At 42.1% G+C, this 23403-nt stretch overlaps 1 long non-coding RNA gene across 2 annotated transcripts; it reads left to right on the top strand.

Annotated features, from left to right (window-relative positions):
- On the top strand, positions 1-18357 carry LOC112583955. 2 transcript variants are annotated; one of them, XR_006640883.1, is made up of 3 exons: positions 1-3116; positions 11756-11850; positions 17524-18357. It is a non-coding gene; the product is annotated as an uncharacterized LOC112583955 (long non-coding RNA). The 2 variants fall into 2 exon arrangements; XR_006640882.1 differs by lacking the exon at positions 1-3116 and adding an exon at positions 10412-10872.
- The last annotated feature ends 5046 nt before the right edge of the window (positions 18358-23403 follow it).

The following is a 23403-nucleotide window of genomic DNA, read 5'->3' as shown; positions in this document are numbered from 1 at the left end:
TGTCAACACCACGTGAAGCCATCACCTCCCTATGCATTTGCTCATGGTGGTTCTCCTGCCAGGGCATTCCCTCACTGCTCCCAGTCATTGCAAATCCTACTGCTTTCCATGCTGTCTAAATTTGGCTTCCTGGGCCAAAACTGAGTCTTGCCAAGCTCTGTTTTCAGACCACTTTGCTCCTGTCTAGGGCCTGATGGATCTGTCTAGATTGATCCCTGCCTCAGGTTTATAACAAGAACATTCTTTAATGGGCTACAATGAAGTTAATAAGAATTCTGATTTCCACTGGTCACTTTCTCAGGAGAACTCAGATTCTGTGGCAACAATGAACACTACAATAGATAAGTACAGGGCTTTGATAGAGCCTCCTGCACTCAAGAACACTGGCAACTCAGGACATGGGCAGTGGGAAAGCATCAGCACACAGTGCATTTCTTATTCCAAAGCCTCCGAAAATAAGAAGAAAACAGCTCAGGGAGAGAGAGCACGTCAACCCCTCTGCAGAGACCACAACTTGCCTGATTACCAGAAAGAATACAAGTCATTGTCTCTTATGCATGCAACCTGCAATCCCAACATCAAACGTGTGAAGGCTTGCCCCATTATTTCTTTTCAAAATACGCCCATTGTGTCAAGCTATATTTCTTTCAACCAGGGAGCAAATGTCTCCAACACTGGTAGAAAGAGTTGGTTTTCTAATTCATTTTGCGGTCCACAGTGTTACTTTCCCCTCAATTAACATTTATGCACACTTTTCTCCTATTAGCTCTCAGCCTAGGAATTATTTATTTTTTAATAGTGCAAAAAGATATTCATTCTGCCTTTTCCTCCCCATGGTAAGGAATGCAATAGAGGAGAAAGACCATTCATTGGATGCCCCTTGGCTCCCTCAAAAACTTTAAGAATTTAAACCATCTCCACCAGGCACGAAAAATGCTCACTGATGAGAAGCATGATAAGCAAGAAAAAATTTAAATACCAAAAATATGCCCACAGAGGGGCCAAGAGAGCTGCATGACATATACACACAGACACTCAAACACAGACTTAAGCAAAAATGGGTGCTCTGCCCAAATATAGCTAACCAATACATATATGTGGGATCAAAGCCACCACGCTTCTAAAACTCAAAATGAGACTGCACCCAACAAGCGGTTCAGGTGGAAGTATGCAAGCCAGGGAAGACCACTGGCCATGATTTAGAAGCTGCCGGTGTTACTGACGAAGAATCACCAGACCTGTGCTAAGGGACTTACATGACCTCATTCAGTCCCTGCCATTCCTGGGAGGTGAGTGTTTTGACAATTAGATCGGCAGCAGTGGCACGGCTGGAATCTAGACCTACGGCATCCAGCCCTGGGCATGTGCTCTAACATTGAGCAGACCTCCTCTCAAGGAAAAACGAAGGAAATCATTCATTCATTCATTCATTCATTTGCTTTCCTTTGCAAATATTCACTGCCTACATGCTGGGAAAAGTTCCCTCTTGGTTCCTGACTTTTAAAAAAAAAAAAAAGGCAGTAACTGTGGACATATTCATGGCTTCGCTGGAAGGCAGTGTATGGTTGGAGGTTCCTGCCATGCAGTCAGCACCCCACTTCCCTGCAGGTACTCAGAACCCTCCCACCTCCTTTCCCTCCCTCTAGATTTGAGGAGGTGGCTGACCCAAGGAAAGATTATTCACTGTGTGGAAAGCAGCAGGCCATTGAGAACACAGAGATACGTTTCCACAAAACACAAAGCCAACTTTTCCTACAGAGAATGACGTCAAAGCTCCAAATCACTGAGCAAGAAATTTAAGTATCAGTGGTTAAAAAGAAGAAGAAGAAATGACTTTGGCTGGAGACTAACTGTCAAATCCTGGGCTGTGCATGTTTCCTTCTCTGAGCTCTGCACAGTAGGGACTATCATTTTTCACTGTGTTATGCTGAGGAAATTGGGGCTTCAAAAGTGAACAAGGAAGGTCTTTCAGGTCAGAGTCCACTCTCAACGTCAGCTCTGCACGTGATCCTGGACCAGGCAGCTGGTCTAGGTGCTACAGGGCAGAGGTCAAGGGACACTGATGCCCCCATACAACTTGAACTTGGAATGATCCCGTTCCTTCTAACCCACAGGCAATGACCCAATTATCTCAATGCATATTCAATGCCTGAAATTTCACAATCAAAAAGAAATGCAAAATCTTCAGCCTACTAAGCTTAATCTTAACAATGGGAGTCCTAGAATATTTCAATCAAAACTCATTTATGCTGTTTGCATAGTAAGTATTATGTGTTTTCTTCTGCCTGTAGCCTCTGCTTTTCCAGGAGTCCTAGCACACAAGTCTGCCTGGAGGAAGAGGACAACAGCCCCTATCAATTTCAGGTAACTGAAGAGTCACTTCCCACTGGTCCTGATTTTGAAAGAAGAGGGTGAGGAGGGAGATTCAGGCTGGGTTAAGTCCTGACGTGGTACCGAAAGAGACCATTTCAAAACATCAGGAAATGTCTCTGATGCATTAGCAAATGGGACATCTTACCACTTGGGCAGTATCTACATATATGAAACAAAGAGGAACTTCTGCCTGTGCAATAAGACAGTGTCGGAAAAGCTTCAGTGACAGAGACAGACAAGAAGGAAATGTGCAGTGAACATTAGCTGTGGCTGTTGCAGCATCCTTCAGTTCCTCATCCAGCAGGAAGTGAGCATGTACTGACTTGCCCAATGGATCTGGCCCTGGGACTCAGGCCCAGAGGGGCTCATTGGACCTGCTAGGCTCATATCAATTCCTGAAGATCCTGTTCCACTGGGAACTTTCCTCAAGAATTCACCCTAGGGCATGGATTCACTCCTAGCATTGAAGGGACCCTGGGATCTCAGCCCAGTTCCAGAGTCCCTTTCCTGGAATTCATGGGTCCAGAGAAGGGCCTTGCTCCTGAGATGTGTGAGAAGGGCCAGGATAGGAAGATGTCACCTTCCAGAGGGCACTCCACCAGCTCAGCACTGAACCTCTTGTGCCTTTGGGGATCCTTTAGGACACTTGAGGAAGGCATCCTTGGGAGAACCAAGAGGTAGAAGGTAAGAGTTCTTCACCTGCAGCTGAAACCAGTGGAAAGAACTGAAGTCCGAGTTCTCTAGTAAGTCCATTCCAGCAGCCCAACTTCTCATTCTGTGCTTCACACCAGTTAGGCATTCCTTCTCAGAAAATAGGAGGTAAGGAAGAGGGGTGACATCCAATGAGCCCAGCGTTTTTTATTGTGAGTTGTCCAGCCTTTTCCAAAGTGTGTAAAGAAGTGAGAGCCATGATTTACTATGAGAATTCGAGGTGAAGGGAGGGAGGTGTAACGTATTGAGGTGACTTTTACTAAGAATATGATGGAGCATCAAGCCTGGTGCTGTGCACAGAAACCCACAGCGAGAGGTGGTTTCCACCTCCTTGAGGGCTGGAGCCAGGACACAGGTCCAGGTGAAGCCAATTCCAGCCTGTGAATGGCCTCTCCTGGGATCCATGGGTCCAGAGAAGGGCCTTGTTCCAGGCATGTGTGAGAAGGGCCAGAAGAGGGACATGTCACCTTCCAGGAGAGGGTGGAGGGTACTCCCCCTTCCCAAAGACAGCCCTAACTGGGGCCCTGCTTGCCACTTGCCACTCTGTGGCATGGGCCACACATGGACATGGAGGTTTACCTTCCCCTCCCAGGAGGAAGGATGCCTGTAGTGCTGCCTGTCTGAAATCCATCTAAAGGGCTCAGCTCAGAGCACAACACCCCAGACCCTAGATAAGAAGGCAAGTCTTCAACCAATTTCATTTTATTATTCCTACATCCACCTTCCTCCTATTCTGTGCTTGGAATGAGGGTAGTTTAGTCTCTGCATTGAAGATCTCTAAGGACCTGAGTGTGCTCTTGCTCCTCAAAAGGCATGGGAATCAGCACGCCAACCTCAGCTTCCTTTTAAAATGGCCAGTCCAATATGTACCCCAATGTTCATTGCAGCACTATTTACGATAGCTAGGACATGGAAGCAACTCAGATGTCCATCGACAGATGAATGGATAAAGAAGTTGTGATACATATATACAATGGAATACTACTCAGCCATAAATGGGAGTGCATTTGAGTCGGTTCTAATGAGATGGATGGACCTAGAGCCTATTATACAGAGTGGAGTAAGTCAGAAAGAGAAAAAATAAATATCGTATATTAACGCATATACATGGAATCTAGAAAGATGGTACTGATGAAGCTATTTGCAGGGCAGCAGTGGAGACACAGACAGAGAACAGACTGGTGGACATGGTGGAGGAAGGAGAGGGTGGGCAAACTGAGAGAGTCGCATGGAAACATACATCACCATACGTAGACTAATCAGCAGGAATTTGCTGTATGACACGGGGAGCTCAAACCCAGTGCTCTGTTGACAACCTAGAGGGGTGGGATGGGGTTGGAGGTGGGAGGGAGGATCAAGAGGGAGGGAACATATGTTTACCTGTGGCTGATTCATGTTGATGTATGGCAGAAACAAATACAATATTGGTAAAGCAATTATCATCCAATTAAAAATAAATAAATTTAAAAAATAATAAAATAGCTATTCCAAGTCACAGGTGCGGGAGGCTGGCTCCCGAACTGCAAAACCCTATGGGGAAACCAGGACCCTGGTGGGGGAGGGGGATGCAAAACCCTCTCTGCCCAAAGTTGGCAGCCCTGCAAGGGCTGTTGCTTCTAATTTAAATTCTCATTTCTTATTCTATTTTGAGATCCTCTCTGGGATTTTAGGAATGTTGAGACGTGCCAGTTGTACAGCTCTGAGCACAGAACGGTCACGCTGGCTGGAGGCAGGCGAGCGCAAATGGAAACAAATCACTTGTCAGGACCAGCCTTCAGGCTCAGAGGGTCTGGGACGGACCCGCTGGTCAGAGAGATGGCTGGATGCAGGCTATGGAGAGAAAGAAGCTTTGAGGCTCCCTTGTAACTCTATAATGTGGAGGAAAGTCAGCCTATAAATGAGGTTAAGTTCCTAGGGAGTGATGGTAAACAGAACAGGCAGCCCTTTAAGTGGAAATAAAGTGGGCTTGGTGTTGCCACAAAGCTACAAAATGCAGCTTAGCTCAGAGAAGTGGATTCCATTTGGGAGAGAGCAAATTAGAATGCAGGCTCAAGGGCAACTTAAGAGGGCTCCTTTTGCCAGGAAAGAAGGGGAGCAGGCGAGGAAAGGAAGAGAGGGCAGTGGGGAGATGCAGTGGTGGAGTATGTATGGCCCAGCCATGAGAGCACAATGTCACCCTGAGAATTTACAGCATCCAACATTTGCCTCCAGCCGTCCTCCCCAGGCCTTGCCCCCAGTATGACCTCTTGCAGCTCAGCGCTGCACACTCAATAGGAAGACTCTGAACTCAGTGCATGTTTACTTCCAAGGATTTTTCACACATCTAAAGAAGTTTTGCGTATTTTTCTCTAACCCTCCAGGCTCTGTAATATGCATCTGCATTCTTAGCTTGTGCAAAGAGCATTTCAAACTCTAGGGACCCTGCCAGGCGTTTCTTAGTTGGATTTTTGGAGGGGGTCAGGGGGAAGCATGGCAAGAATCATCAAGTGAATACTGAGTGGAGCAACAAAGAAAATACCATTTTGTGTTTTCTTGATTTAAAGACAAACCATAAAGGCTGCTTTGATACGTTGACAAGGTTTACTTGGTCAAAAACCAAACCAAAGAGAAGCGTGAATTGGAGTCACATCCATTCTCCTGCTGCCATGAAGTGACACATGTTATCAGCCTGGTCTCCGCATCAGTCGCTGTTTGCTCCACAACCATTCACGGGATGGAAATGAGGGGGAAACGTCCACGTCCACAAGGACTTGCTCGCCAGAACTCCCCAGGGCAAGAAGAAAGCCAGTTTCTCTTCAAAAGCTTTGCTTGGTGATGAGAATGTGACTCGGGAAGTGATTGGAATTAACTTGCTTGAAGATGAAGCCGCTGGAGAGTTTTAAATTGGAGTCTGGCACTCTCTACACATAAAAAGTCGCTGATTTGTGTCTGCTCAGAGCTATGAATTTCCATGTTGTAAGGCTCTTTTTTTCTTTACAGAGAAGTGCTAAATATTTAAAGGCTGCAGTGTCCAAGAAATTCATAAATGCTCTTTCAAAAATAATTTCATTCCATTCCAAAATTAGAAGTGGAGAAAGTCAAAAGAATCAGCACAAGTTGATGAAATGAGTATTCATGTTGGATCATGTCTTTGTTTCAAATTCATTTTTGATTCTTGATAAGCCCTAAGCGGAAGTGACATATTATTCGCCCACCAGAGCTTAAGGTGATTAAACAGGTCCTGGAGGTGAAATGGCTTCCCCAGAATTCCTCTCACCATGGAGGGTGGTAGGGAAAGTTCTGTTCCTCTGGGTCTCTTCCCACATTGGAATGCACACTGCCATTCTGGGAATGTCAGTTGCATGGCTGATAATTTCATGCTTTTGCTTGAGGAAGAAGCATTCAGGAAATGCATCTCAGGCATATTTAGTTTGTTGAAAAACTAAGAATGTCACTTATAGGGTTTGGCCACCTACTTGGCACTGAGAACTTAATATAGCATTGTAATTTTTCTGTGGAGCCAGAATGCTAAATCTGATTGCTGAATAACTCTTGGGTTTGGTTTTCAGAAAGAAGCATCTATATTCGATGCCCAGCAGCACTCTAAAGGAACAACATCAGCAGAATATTTTCAATTTTCTAGAAGGCATAGAATTTGGCTAAGGGAATTTTAAAAAACAGCTATTAATAAATCTTCATGCCTGAGATTCAAAAACATGCTAGTGTCCTGCTACTGCTGCTGCTGATGCTAAGTCGCTTCAGTCGTGTCCGACTCTGTGCGATCCCATAGACGGTAGCCCACCAGGCTCCCCCATCCCTGGGATTCTCCAGGCAAGAACACTGGAGTGGGTTGCCATTTCCTTCTCCAATGCATCAAAGTAAAAAGTGAAAATGAAGTCGCTCAGTTGTATCTGACTCTTAGCGACCCCATGGACTGCAGCCTACCAGGCTCCTCCGTCCATGGGATTTTCCAGGCAAGAGTACTGGAGTGGGATGCCATTGCCTTCTCCAGCTAGTGTCCTAAACAGATGTAAAAGTCACTGTGACTGGCCCATCCCTCTCTCCTCTTGGGCTCAGTTGAGAGCTGATCACATTGGACTGAATATTGGTGTGTATAGATGCACTGACTTTTCACATAATGTTCATCTTCATGCTTTCTTCACTTCGCCATATTTCTTGGAGTTCACTACATATATGTACATATCTTTTTTCTTAAGTGTATGGAATACGATTTACTTAGCAATTTCTCCTGTTGATGAGAATTTAGACCAATTCTAATCCAGTGGTCAAAAAAAAGAAAACCTCAAACAAATTTGAATTTACAATTCCCCAAGACAAGATATTATTATATATGTTTATTCAGTTCAGTTCAGTCAATCAGTCGTGTCCGACTCTTTTCGATCCCATGAACCGCAGCACACCAGGCCTCCCTGTCCATCACCAACTCCCGGAGCCCACCCAAACTCATGTCCAATGAGTTGGTGATGTCATCCAGCCATCTCATCCTCTGTCGACCCCTTCTCCTCCTGCCCTCAATCTTTCCCAGCATCAGGGTCTTTTCAAATGAGTCAGCTCTTCACATCAGGTGGCCAAAGTATTGGAGTTTCAGCTTCAACATCAGTCCTTCCAATGAACACTCAGGACTGATCTCCTTTAGGATGGACTGGTTGATCTCCTTGCAGTCCAAGGGACTCTCAAGAGTCTTCTCCGACACCACAATTCAAAAGCATCAATTCTTCTGAGCTCAGCTTTCTTTATAGTCCAACTCTCACATCCATACATGACTACTGGAAAAACCATAGCCTAGATGGACCTTTGTTGGCAAAGGAATGTCTCTGCTTTTGAATATGCTATCTAGGTTGGTCATAACTTTCCTTCCAAGGAGTAAACATCTTTTAATTTCATGGCTGCAGTCACACTTTACAGTGACTTTGGAGCCCCCAAAAATAAAGTCTGACAATGTTTCCACTGTTTCCCCATCTATTTCCCATGAACTGATGAGACCAGATGCCATGATCTTAGTTTTCTGAATGTTGAGCTTTAAGCCAACTTTTTCACTCTCCACTTTCACTTTCATCAAGAGGCTCTTTAGTTCCTCTTCACTTTTTGCCATTAGGGTGGTGTCATCTGCATATTTTGAGGTTATTGATATTTCTCCCGGCAATCTTGATTCCAGCTTGTGTTTCTTCCAGCCCAGCATTTCTCATGATGTACTCTGCATATAAGTTAAATAAGCAGGGTGACAATATACAGCCTTGACGTACTCTTTTTCCTATTTGGAACCAGTCTGTTTTTCCATGTCCAGTTCTAACTGTTGCTTCCTGACCTGCATAGAGGTTTCTCAAGAGGCAGGTCAGGTGGTCTGGTATTCCCATCTCTTGAAGAATTTTTCACAGTTTATTGTGATCCACACAGTCAAAGGCTTTGGCATAGTCAATAAAGCAGAAATAGATGTTTTTCTGGAACTCTTTTGCTTTTTTGATGATCCAACTGATGTTGGGAATTTGATCTCTGGCTCCTCTGCCTTTTCTAAAACCAGCTTGAATATCTGGAAGTTCATGGTCGGTGTATTGCTGAAGCCTGGCTTGGAGAATTTTGAGCATTACTTTACTAGCATGTGAGATGACTGCAGTTGTGAGGTAGTTTGAGCATCCTTTGGCATTGCCTTTCTTTGGGATTGGAATGAAAACTGACCTTTTCCAGTCCTGTGGCCACTGCTGAGTTTTCCAAATTTGCTGACATATTGAGTGCAGCACTTTCACAGCATCATCTTCCAGGATTTGAAATAGCTCCACTGGAATTCCATCACCTCCACTAACTTTGTTCGTAGTGATGCTTCCTAAGGCCCACTTGACTTCGCATTCCAGGATGTCTGGCTCTAGGTGAGTGATCACACCATCATGATTATCTGGGTCATGAAGATCTTTTTTGTATAGTTCTGTGTATTCCTGCCACCACCTGTATTTTTATTGGCTGTGAATCACCTATTTATTCTGTTTCTATTTCATTGTTTGCATTATTATATTATGGATTCATAAGCACTCTTTGGGCTTTGCAGGTGGCTGTAGTGGTAAAGAACCTGCTTGCAGATGCAGATAAAGAGACACAGGTTCAATCCCTGGGTCGGAAAGATGCCCTGGAGGAAGCCACTCCAGTATTCTTGCCTGGAGAATCCCATAGACAGAGGAGCCTGGCAGGCTGCAGTCCATAGGATCGTACAGAGTCGGACACAACTGAGGCAACTTAGCATTCACATAAGCACTCTTTATATAATCTGGATACTAAGTCTTTGTTTACTAAATAATTTCTTCCTGTCACTTGTCTCCTTCAAATATTTCAGAACAGTTCTCTTGCACCTTCTTTTAACATAAACTTGAGGTTCAACTTGTCAATTTCAACCCCCCGCCAGAAAAAGATCCTCCTGGGATTCTGATTCAAATGAATGTATATTATTTGGGGAAAACCAAAACCTTTTTAATTGATGTTATAGTCCAAAATCACTGCAGATGGTGACTGCAGCCATGAAATTAAAAGACGCTTACTCCTTGGAAGAAAAGTTATGACCAACTTAGACAGCATATTGAAAAGCAGAGACATTACTTTGCCAACAAAGGTCCGTCTAGTCAAGGCTATGGTTTTTCCTGTGGTCATGTATGGATGTGAGAGTTGGACTGTGAAGAAGGCTGAGCGCCAAAGAATTGATGCTTTTGAACTGTGGTGTTGGAGAAGACTCTTGAGGGTTCCTTGGACTGCAAGGAGGTCCAACCAGTCCATTCTAAAGGAGATCAGCACTGGGATTTCTTTGGAAGGAATGATGCTAAAGCTGAAACTCCAGTACTTTGGCCACCTCATGCAAAGAGTTGACTCATTGGAAAAGACTCTGATGCTGGGAAGGATTGGGGCAGGAGGAGAAGGGGACGACAGAGGATGAGATGGCTGGATGGCATCACTGATTCGATGGACGTGAGTCTGGGTGAACTCCGGGAGTTGGTGATGGACAGGGAGGCCTGGCATGCTGCAATTCATGGGGTTGCAAAGAGTCAGACACAACTGAGCAACTGAACTGAACTGATAGTAGAAGAATGGTATGTTTCATCAATTATTCAAAATTCTTTAGGTTCTTCAAGATTCAACTGTAAATTTCTAAGCATTAAGGAAATATTTTCTATCAAGTTAGTGAGGATTGTTTACTTAATTAGAAAATGGTATTAAATATTTTAAAATATTTTTTGCATCCATTGAAAGAATATATGGTTTTTCCCTCTATCTACTAAGGGCATAAATTATACCAATAAATTTTTCTGATACTGAAAAATCCTTACATTCCAGGTATGCACTCTAATTTTCATAATATTTAACATCTTTAATATACAATTAAAATTAATGAACAATTATTTTATTTAGTATTTTCACATTTAGATTCATAAATGAAGTGTATCTGTGAGTTTTTTCTTATATTATCTCCACAGTTTTGGATAAAGATTATACTAGCTTCCTACAGTAAGTTGGGATACATGTCTCATGCTCCATTTACTCAGAAAATATACATAAGATGGAGATTATTCCTTGCATGTTTGGTAAAACCCACATGTACCATCTGAGTCTGGGGTATTTTTTTGGCAAGAGGAAGTCTTAGTTCATATACTCTGTTATAATAAAATCCCACAGACTAGGTGACTTAAAAACAACATACATTTATTTCTCACAGTTCTAGAGGCTGAAAGTCTGAGATCAAGGGCCCAGCATGGTCAGTGAGGACTCTCTTCTAGGTCACAGCCTTCTCATTGTATCCTCAACATGGCAGAGCAGGTGAGGGAGCTCCATTGATCTCCTTTATAAAGTCACTAAACCCATTTATGAGGCTCCACCCAACGACCTAATCACCTCCAAAAGGCCTGCCTACTAACACCATCACTTTGGGCATTAGGATTCTAACCTGAATTTTGAGAGGATACAAACATTCAGACTTTAGCCTGTGGTGTTTTTGAAAGGAGGTTCTCATACTAAGCCAGGTATTCTAGTAGGCCACTTTCTTTTATACTTCCATTTCCATGATTTAAAGCGGATTCTTGCTGCATGTCAGTTGTTCTCAAATCTGCTTATGACAAGTGTACCTGTTGCAATCATTTTAGTTAATTTAGTATTATATAAACCAATGGAAAAAGTATTTTTCAAAAAGCGTTTTCATTTTTATGAAGAATAAATTGAAGCTTTAGGAGGACTAGATAGAGACGAGTCACTAAGATGAATGGTTTAGATATAAGGGTGCTACCACACTCCATTATTCTTGCCTGGAGAATCTCATGGACAAAGGAGCCTGGCAGGCTACAGTCCATATGGTTGCTAAGAATCAGATGACTGAAGTGACTTACCACCACCACTGAGCTAATACAGCTAGAAATGATGGGTGGGGCAAGAATAACAAATATCATATCTTTGCTGCTCCAAGTGTGGTCCATGGACCAGTAGCAGCAGTATCACCTGGAAACCCACTAAAAATGCTGAATATCAGGCCCATTCCCCAGACCCACCGTCAGCTTTGGTATTTGTACAAGATCCAGAAGAGATGCACAAATACATTAAAATCTAAGATGCTCTTATGTCAAAGAATTCCACAATCAGATTGCATTTATTGTCTTAACATTTCTTCTTCTGTATTTTAAAAAATTGAAACTGGAAATTGTTGACACAGAAGTACAAGTGTGGTTTATGTGAGAAAGAGAATGTCTATTTTCACTCAGCGATCTGTTTTCAAAGAAAAGACCATGACCCTACATTAAAAGACTGGTAAGTGAATATATGTTTTTATGTTTTCAATTACAGTAAAATATTTGCATTTTGACATTTTTTAATGATTTCTCCCTTCAGCACACTTTTTTACCTAATCAACTGACTACAGGTCTGGACTGTGATGGATAGTTCAGTTCAGTTCAGTCTCTCAGTCGTGTTCGACTCTTTGCGACCCCATGAATCGCAGCACGCCAGCCCTCCCTGTCCATCACCAACTCCAGGAGTTTACCCAAACTCATGTCCATCGAGTTGGTGATGCCATCCAGCCATCTCATCCTCTGTTGTCCCCTTCTCCTCCTGCCCCAATCCCTCCCAGCATCAGAGTCTTTCCAATGATGGATAAGAGGGATTCTAATATAATACATGCTTTCCTAGATTATCATGGCTTTCATCTAGAGTCCCAAAAGTGTTGGCATAGAGTTTTATTCAGTTATAATCTTTTTCATCAGCGCAGTTGTGGAAACTTCTCTACTTCTATTTATGTGTGTCCAGTTTTTGCTGTTTGGGGTTTTTTTGTTTGTTCTGTTTTGGTTTTTACTTGTTCAGAATGGCCAGAAATCTATTTAAATTATCTTTTATATTTGAGGCCCTATCTTTTATTATTTTTGTTTGACTTTATTATTCTCTTTCTGTCTCTCCTATTTTCTAATGCCAGGATTGAAGACTACAAATTTTCCTCTGACAATCGTTTTGTCTGTATCACTTCTAAACCTATAGCTTATAAATTTAGCTTTTATTTTCTCTTTATTTGAAGGGTGTTTTTAAATCTGAAAAAAAAAAAGAACTATTTTGCAAGTTTTTTATATCAAAGCCTAATTTTTTTTTATTCTTTATAGCTTCTTCAGAAAATGTGGCCTATATACTTTCCACATTCTGGAATTTATTGAGATTTTCTGTTTATTCTACTTTAGAAACAATTTTTGTGAATGTTCCATTCATATTCGAAAAGAAGGTATGGTCTCTGTTGGTATAAATGAAATGTGCCTGAGTGCATAGATTTATATACACAGCTAATCAAGCTTGTTAATTAGGCTATTTTGATCTTCTATTTTTGTCTACATGGCAAACACAATTAGCTGCTCATGTAGCCATTCCACTCCACTTCTATTTGCCACACACTCTGATTTTGAAGTGAGGGGTAATAATATGCCCAGAATAGGAGATGAGTCAAAATTAAGTCTAAGTTAGAATTTCTCAACAGAGGCTTTGTTGACATCTTTGTTTCTGCTTTGGATGCTACTGTAAAAACATAAGATCTAGAGCAATGGCCATCGTTTCCTGTATTTTGTGACCACTAAGCTTTTTTACTCAATAAACAAATCCCTTTTCTCACTACTCCTTGTATATTCTTCATGTTTCTCCTGTGTTTATTTTCATTTGTGCTGGTATGAGGAACCAGAGATTAAATTGCCAACTTCATGGATCAAAGAGAAAGCAAGGGAATTTTTTTTAAAAAATGTATTTCTGCTTCATTGACTACAAAAGCCTTTAACTGTGTGGATCACAACAAACTATGGAAAATTCTTAAAGAGATGGAAATATCAGACCACCTTACTTGTCTCCTGAGAAACATGTATGTGGGTCAAGAAGCAATAGTTAAAAGAGACATGGAACAACCGACTGGTTAAAAATTGGGAAGGGAGTAAGATAAGGCTGTATATTGTCACCTTGCTTATTTAACTTACACACAGAGTACATTATGCGAAATAAGCAGCTGGATGAAGCACAAGCTGGAATCACGATTTCCAGGAGAAATATCAACAACTTCAGAATATACAGATGATAGCACTCTAATGGCAGAAAGTGAAGAGGAACTAATAAACAACTTGATAAGGGTCAAAGAGGAGAGTGAAAAAGCTGGCTTAAAACTCAAACATTCAAAAATTTGGCAAAACTAATTCAGTTATGTAAAGTTTAAAAATAAAATAAAATTAAAAAAAAAAAAAAAACGAAGATCATGACGTCTGATGCCATCTCTTCATGGAAAACAGAAAAAGTGGAAACAGTGACAGATATTATTTTCTTGGGCTCCAGAATCACTGCGGATGGTGACTGCAGCCACAAAATTAAAAGACGTTTCTTCCTTGGAGAGAAAACTATGACAAACCTGCCGCTGCTGCTGCTAAGTCGCGTCAGTCGTGTCCGACTCTGTGCGACCCCATAGACGGCAGCCCACCAGGCTCCTCCATCCCTGGGATTCTCCAGGCAAGAACACTGGAGTGGGTTGCCATTTCCTTCTCTGATGCATGAAAGTGAAAGTGAAGTCGCTCAGTTGTGTCTGACTCTTCGCTACCCCATGGACTGTAGCCTACCAGGCTCCTCCATCCATGGGATTTTCCAGGCAAGAGTACTGGAGTGGGTTGCCATTTCCTTCTCCATGACAAACCTAGGCAGTGCATTAAAAAGCAAACACATCACTTCACCAACAAAGATCCATATAGTCAAAGCTATAGTTCTTCCAGTAGTCATGTATGGATGTGAAAATTAGACCATAAAGAAGGCTGAGCACCAAAGAATTGATGCTTTCAAATTGTGTTTCTGGAGAAGACTTTTGAGAGTCCCTTGGACTGCAAGGAGATCAAACCAGTCAATCTTAAAGGAAATCAGTCCTGAATATTCATTTGAAGGACTGATGCTGAAGTTGAACCTCCAATACTTTGGCCGCCTGATGCGAAGAGCTGGATCATTGGAAAAGACCCTGATTCTGGGAAAGATTGAAGGCAAAAGGAGAAGAGGGCAATAGAGGATGAGATGATTAGATAGAGCTACCAACTCAGTGGACACTAATCTGAACAAACTCTGGAAGATAATGAAGGACAGGGAAGCCTGGTATGCTGCAGTCCATGGGGTCACAAAGAGTCAGACACAAGACTGAACAACAAGAATGTTCCTTTTTCGAAGAATCCCTCATATATTGTTTATGAGTGGTTTATTTCCTGAGTCCTTGGTGCCTAATGGTGTCTATTGTTTGCCTTCTGTTTTTCATTATGTTGACTTTGGGCATGAGTTGCCTAAACCCTCCTGCTCTCATAGCATCTTATGTATTTGTTTTGCTTCAATTTTGTTTTTTTTTCCTAGGATCTGTTACTATCTGCCTGTATCTGTCTTTCAGAATTATTCCAAAACTCTTACATGCATGGCATTCTTTTGTTTCCCTGCATTATTAAGGATCTGATTTGGGGGTGGGGGGGTTGGTCATTTTGTGGGAATTGAAGCTGAAATGAGGGTAGATGTGTGAGCTCAGTCAGTCATATTTCAGTATCAAAATTTTGTTACAGAAAAATCAATAATTCATTCTTTAGAAATGTATATGGAGATAATGGTCTCCAAATGATACCATCTGGGCTCAGGGGTATACTGATGGAAGTTCTGAATTTTTTTTTCCTCCCTTTCAGCTATGCTTTACATTCCTTGTTCTGTGGGCTCTCTTTTGGTACTGCTGAAAGTATGTGCTTTCTTCTAAGCAGATTCTCAGCCTAAACAAAGGATTAAAACAGAAATACACATTGCACCTGAGAATGGGCCAGGTGTGGTGCCCAGAAACACATCAATACAGATTTGCACAGCTGTTCACTGGACAACTTGTCTCAATTCCCAGGCAATATTTTCTTCAATGTAAAATTTGATCTCACAGGTACATTCTAGGCAGCTCTTGTTCAGAGAGCGGGATATTTTGAAAGTAAATTATAGAGTCACCGTGTAGCTCAGAGGACTCAGACCTGTTCCCAGCTCTAAGCAGAAAGCCCCAGACTCTAAGGTTAGGGTTTGGAAGCAGCTGAAATAAGCAGGTTAGGGGCTCAGAGCCCACATCCCTGCTCAGAATACACCGCGGAGGCTCACTAGACCTCATGGCCATAACAGTGAGATGAGGATGTAGCAGTCTACTTCATGGAGCCACTGTGATGACTAAATTGTACACACAGCACTCAGAGCTGTGACAGCAATCACAGCCTGTCCTGTGCCCAGCCTCAAATTCCAAGCTAAAGCCTAGAAGCTTCCACCTTCAGTATGTGCCAGGATCAACATAGTCCTTAGGTAAATTTAAATCTTAAATACAGCTGTCTATAGGTACACAAAACAAACACACACTCCTCAAACTACACAATGGTATGTGTGTATTCGTGTCGTACATGTGCATATGTTTATATACATGCATTTGTGTTTATATGTGTGCATGCTCATGTAATATGTGTATATGTGCCTATGTATGTGCATTTGTTTGTGTACATGAGTATATGTGGATAAATGTGTAATGTGTGTATATGTTTGTATCTCATTTGTATATGTGCTTATGTATGGGTACTTGTGTGTGCCCATAGATGTGTGTGTACCTGCATATGTAAGTATGTAAATGTGTATGTGGGCATATATGTCTGTCCACATAATCATGTATGTGTTTATATATGTCTGGAGGGATAGTCCATGGCATAGAGCATCTCGTTCCTACAGCCCAACCTGGGTCTCATGAATTTTTATGCTTTACAAGCATCACTAAAACTTTGTCAAGTGCAACTATGCTGATGCTCACTCTCAGTGTCCAAAGTGATGTTCCTGCTATCATTACAGGGTTTGCATTAGAATAAAATTACATTAGTGGGGCTGTTTATACTGTGCTTATGTCTCAAGAGACTCCCCAGCACGATCTTGAAACACTTAAACCTGACGTATGTGTTTCCCTTTTAAATAAAATACCAAGATAACTCCATTATGTGATTGACAGCAAGGAAACAAGAGGCACAAATTATCATTTCACCTAAAAGGAAAAATTTATTCCTGAAATACGTATGGATCAGTTTCCTAAATTGCTTTATAATTTATAGAAAAAAATTGTCCTTTAAGCATCTTCCACAATATTAATGCCCTTCTAAATCCATAATCAACTTTCTTTCCATCTATTTCATCAATTTTCCAAGTTGGCATGACTTAGACTCTCTCCAAAGCTCTTCTCTCCCCCCAGTTTATTATAAAATTCAATTATGATCTAGTATTAACCATGTGTAATTGAAGAAGCTGCCCATAGAAAGTCAGACAGAAGTTTGAGTATTAGGTTTATCATCTATTTAGTGACACAAGCTTCCTCAGCAAAATAGGCATACTTTAATACTAAGTGCAACCCAGATCATCATACAAAGCAGGCAAGTGTATGTGAGATGCCATAGTCTTCTCAGTATTTTGATGAAGCTGTCCACCTCCTGTGCAGATATGTAACTTAAAGCCTGGAGAAGGTACTGTCTTCGTTTGTTTGGGCTGCTGTAACAAATCCTTGCAGACTGGGTGCTTATCAACAGCAGAAATTTACTTCTCACAGTTCTGGAGGCTGGAAGTCTGAGATCAGGCAGAGAGGAGAAGCACACCCTGTCGTGACTCTTATAAAGGCAGTAATCCCACAGGGGTGCAGGTGGAGGCCCACCCTTGTGACCTCAGCTAACCCAAATTACCTCCCAATATCATTACACTGTAGAGAAGGAAATGGAAACCCACTCTAGTATTCTTGCCTGGAGAATTCCATGGACAAAGGAACCTGGTGGGCTGCAATCCATGGGGTCACAAAGAGTTGGACATGACTGAGCGACTATCACACACATACACATCATTACATCAGGGGGTAGGGTTTCAATATGTGAATTTGGGTGACATTCAGCCCGTAACAGGTGTCTCTATGCCTTGCAGAGTTCTCTTAAACCACCTGAGGTTGACACGGATGTATAACAGAGTTGGTGGAATGGCGTCCAGAAGCATGCTGCCTAACCTAGCCTGGCAAGGGAGCTGATGGCCCCTCGACAGTAAGAGCCAGAGCACACTGCCTCACCTGGAAGCCTCAGTGAAGGCTGCCAGGGCCCAGACACACTGCACGTACCATTGTCTGCACTCACAAGATGGGCAGCACCCTGCCTGTGACCCCAGGGAGCCAGTGCCAGACAAGGTGACCTTCACCATGACTGCCACAGAAAACCAACTCCTTCCCTGCTGGCCAGCAAAAATGACAGCCTATTCTATTTTCTGTCTCTATGAATTTGACTACTTTAGTTGCTTTATCTAAGTGGAGTAATATAGTATTTATCCTTCTGCTTCTGCTTCTGCTTCTGCTTCAAAAATGACAGGTAGAAACTTCATTTCTACCTCTAATGCTGTGAGAGCACCCCTGGAACCCCAGGTGCATGAGCACCTAAGCAATGCAAGTGTTAACCTCTCAGCCCCTGCCTTCTGGGGAAGAGAGTGGAGGCTCATGTGCATCCATCCTATTCACCTTCGCTGAATTCTAGAAGCCATGCAGAGGTGCTGCCCAACTGGAGACTGCACCCTCCTATGTGGATCCCAGTGTAATTTCCAAGAGGGAGTGCTCAGTCGAGAGAATCTACCCAAATGAGGATGTGCTCCAGATGTACAATACACGTCGGACCCCAAAGACTTTTGTACAAAACAATGTGAAAAATCTCACCAATAATATTTACATTATGTGCACGATTTTGTTGCTGTTGTTCAGTCACTGAGTCATGTCCGATTCTTTGCGATCCCATGGATTGCACCACACAGACTGGAAGGCTGCAGTCCATGGGGTCGTGAAGAGTCGGACACGACAGCGACTTCACTTTCATTTTTCCCTTTCATGCTTTGGAGAAGGAAATGGCAACCCACTCCAGTGTTCTTGTCTGGAGAATCCCAGGGACGGAGGCACCTGGTGGGCCGCCGTCTGTGGGGTCACACAGAGTCAGACATGACTGAAGCGACTTAGCAGTAGCAGCAGCAACAGTAGGCTTCCCTGTCCTTCACGATCTCCCGGAGTTTGCTCAAACTCACGTCCATTGAGTTAGTAATGCCATCCAATCATCTCATGCTCTGCCATCCCCTTCTCTTCCTGTCCTCAATCTTTCCCAACATCAGGGTCTTTTCCAGTGAGTCAGCTGTTCACATCAGGTGGCCAAAATTTTGGAGCTTCAGCTTCAGCATTAGTCCTTCCCATGAATATTCAGGGTTGATTTCCTTTAAGATTGGCTGATTTGATCTCCTTGCTGTCCAAATGACTCTCAAGAGTCTTCTCCAGCACCACAGTTTGAAAGCATGAATTCTTTGGTGCTCCAGCCTTCTTTATGGTCCAACTCTCACATTGGTACATGACTACTGGAAAAAGCATAACTTTAACTATACAGTCTTTTGTTGGCAGAGTGATGCCTCTGCTTTTTAATACATTGTCTAGATTGTCATAGCTTTTCTTCCAAAGAGCAAGAAACTTTTAATTTCATGGCTGCAGTCTCCATCCACAGTGATTTTGGAGCCCAAGAAAATATCTGTCACTGTTTCTGTTTTTCTCCACCTAATTGCTGTGAAGTGATGGGACCAGAAGCCACGATCTTTGTTTCATGAATGTAGAGTTTTAAGCCAGGTTTTTCACTCTCCTCTTTCACCTTCATCAAGAGGCTTTTTAGTTCCTCTTCACTTTCTGCCGTTAGGGTGGTGTCATCTTTATATCTGAGGTTATTGGTATTTCTCCTGGCAATCTTGATCTGGCTTTTGATTCATCTAGCCTGGCATTTTACATGATGTACTCTGCATATAAGTTAAATAAGCAGGGTGACAACATACAGCCTTGACATATTCCTTTCCCAATTTTGAACCAGTCAGTTGTTCCACGTCCGGTTCTAACTGTTTCTTCTTGACCTGTATTCAGGTCTCTAAGGATACATGGGGTTTAATAAAATGTATTATTAAAATCAATTTCACATCAAAGGATGAATGGATGAAGAAGATATAGAATATCCAGACAATGGAATATTAATCTGTCTTAAAAAAGATGGGCATTCTAGCACGTGTCCCCCACCTGGGTGTACCTTGAGGACAATATGTTAATGAAAGAAGCCAGAAGCAGAAGGATAAATACTATATTACTCCACTTAGATGAAGCAACTAAAGTAGTCAAATTCATAGAGACAGAAAATAGAATAGAGGTTAGTAGTTAAAGAGGAGATGAGTGAGGTACAGAGTTTCAGCTGGGGAAGATGAAAGAAGTTCTACAGAAGGATAGTATTGTTGGTTGCAACAGTATGAATGTATTTAATGCCACAGAGCTATACACTTTAAAAAAGGACTAAAATGGCACATTTTATGTTATGCTTATTTTATTGCAACAAAAGATTCCATTTCACTGGCTTCTTTTTTTACTTATATATTTTTCTATTAAAATATTTACATATTTAAATTGAAATTTAGATATTATTTACCTATATATGAACGTTTTTATAAATTTTCTAGTAGAACATTTACAATTACCTAGTATGAAAAGGCAAAATGATAGGATACTGAAAGAGGAACTCCCCAGGTCAGTAGGGGCCCAATATGCTACTGGAGATCAGTGGAGAAATAACTCTAGAAAGAATGAAGGGATGGAGCCAAAGCAAAAACAATACCCAGCTGTGGATGTGACTGGTGATAGAGGCAAGGTCCGATGCTGTAAAGAGCAATATTACATAGGAACCTGGAATGTCAGGTCCATGAATCAAGGCAAATTGGAAGTGGTCAAACAAGAGATGGCAAGAGTGAATGTTGACATTCTAGGAATCAGCGAACTAAAACGGACTGGAATGGGTGAATTTAACTCAGATGATCATTATATCTACTACTGCGGGCAGGAATCCCTCAGAAGAAATGGAGTGGCCATCATGGTCAACAAGAGTCCAAAATGCAGTACTTGGATGCAATCTCAAAAACGACAAAATGATCCCTGTTCGTTTCCAAGGCAAACCATTCGATATCACAGTAATCCAAGTCTATGCCCCAACCAGTAATGCTGAAGAAGCTGAAGTTGAACGGTTCTATGAAGACCTACAAGAGCTTTTAGAACTAACACCCCAAAAAGATGTCCTTTTCATTATAGGGGACTGGAATGCAAAAGTAGGAAGTCAAGAAACACCTGGAGTAACAGGAAAATTTGGCCTTGGAATACGGAATGAAGCAGGGCAAAGACTAAGAGTTTTGCCAAGAGAATGCACTGGCCATAGCAAACACCCTCTTCCAACAACACAAGAGAAGACTCTACACATGGACATCACCAGATGGTCAACACCGAAATCAGACTGATTATATTCTTTGCAGCCAAAGATGAAGAAGCTCTATACAGTCAACAAAAACAAGGCCAGGAGCTGACTGTGGCTCAGATCATGAACTCCTTATTACAAAATTCAGACTACAATTGAAGAAAGTAGGGAAAACCACTAGACCATTCAGGTATGACCTAAATCAAATCCCTTATGATTATACAGTGGAAGTGAGAAATAGATTTAAGGGCCTAGATCTGATAGATAGAGTGCCTGATGAACTGTGGAATGAGGTTCATGACATTGTACAGGAGACAGGGATCAAGACCATCCCCATGGAAAAGAAATGCAAAAAAGCAAAATGGCTGTCTGGGGAGGCCTTACAAATAGCTGTGAAAAGAAGAGAAGTGAAAACCAAAGGTGCAAAGGAAAGATATAAGCATCTGAATGCAGAGTTCCAAAGAATAGCAAGAAGAGATAAGAAAGTCTTCCTCAGCAATCAATGCAAAGAAATAGAGGAAAACAACAGGATGGGAAAGACTAGAGATCTCTTCAAGAAAATTAGAGATACCAAGGGGACATTTCATGCAAAGATGGGCTCGATAAAGGACAGAAATGGTATGGACCTAACAGAAGCAGAAGATATTAAGAAGAGGTGGCAAGAATACACAGAAGAACTGTACAAAAAAGATCTTCACAACCCAGTTAATCACGATGGTGTGATCACTCATCTAGAGCCAGACATCCTGGAATGTGAAGTCAAGTGGGCCTTAGAAAGCATCACTAGGAACAAAGCTAGTGGAGGTGATGGAATTCCAGTGGAGCTATTTCAAATCCTGAAAGATGATGCTGTGAAAGTGCTGCACTCAATATGCCAGCAAATTTGGAAAACTCAGCAGTGGCCAGGACTGGAAAAGGTCAGTTTTCATTCCAATCCCAAAGAAAGGCAATGCCAAAGAATGCTCAAACTACCACACAATTGCACTCATCTCACACGCTAGTAAAGTAATGCTCAAAATTCTCCAAGCCGGACTTCAGCAATACGTGAACTGTGAATTTCCTGATGTTCAAGCTGGTTTTAGAAAAGGCAGAGGAACCAGGGATCAAATTGCCAACATTCGCTGGATCATAGAAAAAGCAAGAGAGTTCCAGAAAAACATCTATTTGTGCTTTATTGACTATGCCAAAGCCTTTGACTGTGTGGATCACAATAAACTGTGAAAAATTCTGAAAGAAATGGGAATACCAGACCACCTGACCTGCCTCTTGAGAAATCTGTATGCAGGTCAGAAAGCAACAGTTAGAACTGGATATGGCACAACAGACTGGTTCCAAATAGGAAAAGGAGTTCGTCAAGGCTGTATATTATCACCCTGCTTATTTAACTTATATGCAGAGTACATCATGAGAAGTGCTGGACTGGAAGAAACACAAGCTGGAATCAAGATTGCTGGGAGAAATATCAATAACCTCAGATATGCAGATGACACCACCCTTATGGCAGAAAGTGAAGAGGAACTCAAAAGCCGCTTGATGAAAGTGAAAGAGGAGAGTGAAAAAGTTGGCTTAAAGCTCAACATTCAGAAAACGAAGATCATGGCATCTGGCCCCATCACTTCAAGGGAAATAGATGGGGAAACAGTGGAAACAGTGTCAGACTTTATATTTCTGGGCTGCAAAATCACTACAGATGGTGACTGCAGCCATGAAATTAAAAGACACTTACTCCTTGGAAGGAAAGTTATGACCAACCTAGATAGTATATTCAAAAGCAGAGACATCACTTTGCCAACAAAGGTCCGTCTAGTCAAGGCTATGGCTTTTCCAGTGGTCATGTATAGATGTGAGAGTTGGACTGTGAAGAAGGCTGAGCGCCAAAGAATTGATGCTTTTGAATTGTGCTGTTGGAGAAGACTCTTGAGAGTTCCTTGGACTGCAAGGAGATCCAACCAGTCCATTCTGAAGGAGATCAGCCCTGGGATTTCTTTGGAAGGAATGATGCTGAAGCTGAAACTCCAGTACTTTGGTCACCTCATGCGAAGAGTTGACTCATTGGAAAAGACTCTGATGCTGGAAGGGATTGGGGGCAGGAGGAGAAGGGGACGACAGAGGATGAGATGGCTGGATGGCATCACTGACTCGATGGACGTGAGTCTGGGTGAACTCTGGGAGTTGGTGATGGACAGGGAGGCCTGGCGTGCTGCAATTCATGGGGTTGCAAAGAGTCAGACACAACTGAGCCACTGAACTGAACTGAACCCCTTATTGGATATATCATTTGCAAATATACTCTTCCATTTGATAGGTTGACTTTTCATTCTGTTTATGAGTTCCTTTGCTGTGCAGAAGCTTTTTAGTTTGATATAGTCCCATTTATTTGTTTTTGCTTTTATTTCCCTTGCCTGAGGACACATATCCTGAAAAATATTGTTGAGATCAAAGTCAGAAGAATGTACTGCTTATGCTTTCTTCTAGAAGTTTTATGGTTTCAGGTCTTACTTTCAAGCTTTTAATGTAAAAT

This window comes from Bubalus bubalis, chromosome 3 (genome assembly GCF_019923935.1).
Source record: "Bubalus bubalis isolate 160015118507 breed Murrah chromosome 3, NDDB_SH_1, whole genome shotgun sequence".
In the NCBI taxonomy this organism is placed as follows: Eukaryota; Metazoa; Chordata; class Mammalia; order Artiodactyla; family Bovidae; genus Bubalus; species Bubalus bubalis.
This window is presented reverse-complemented; position numbering and strand designations above follow the sequence as displayed.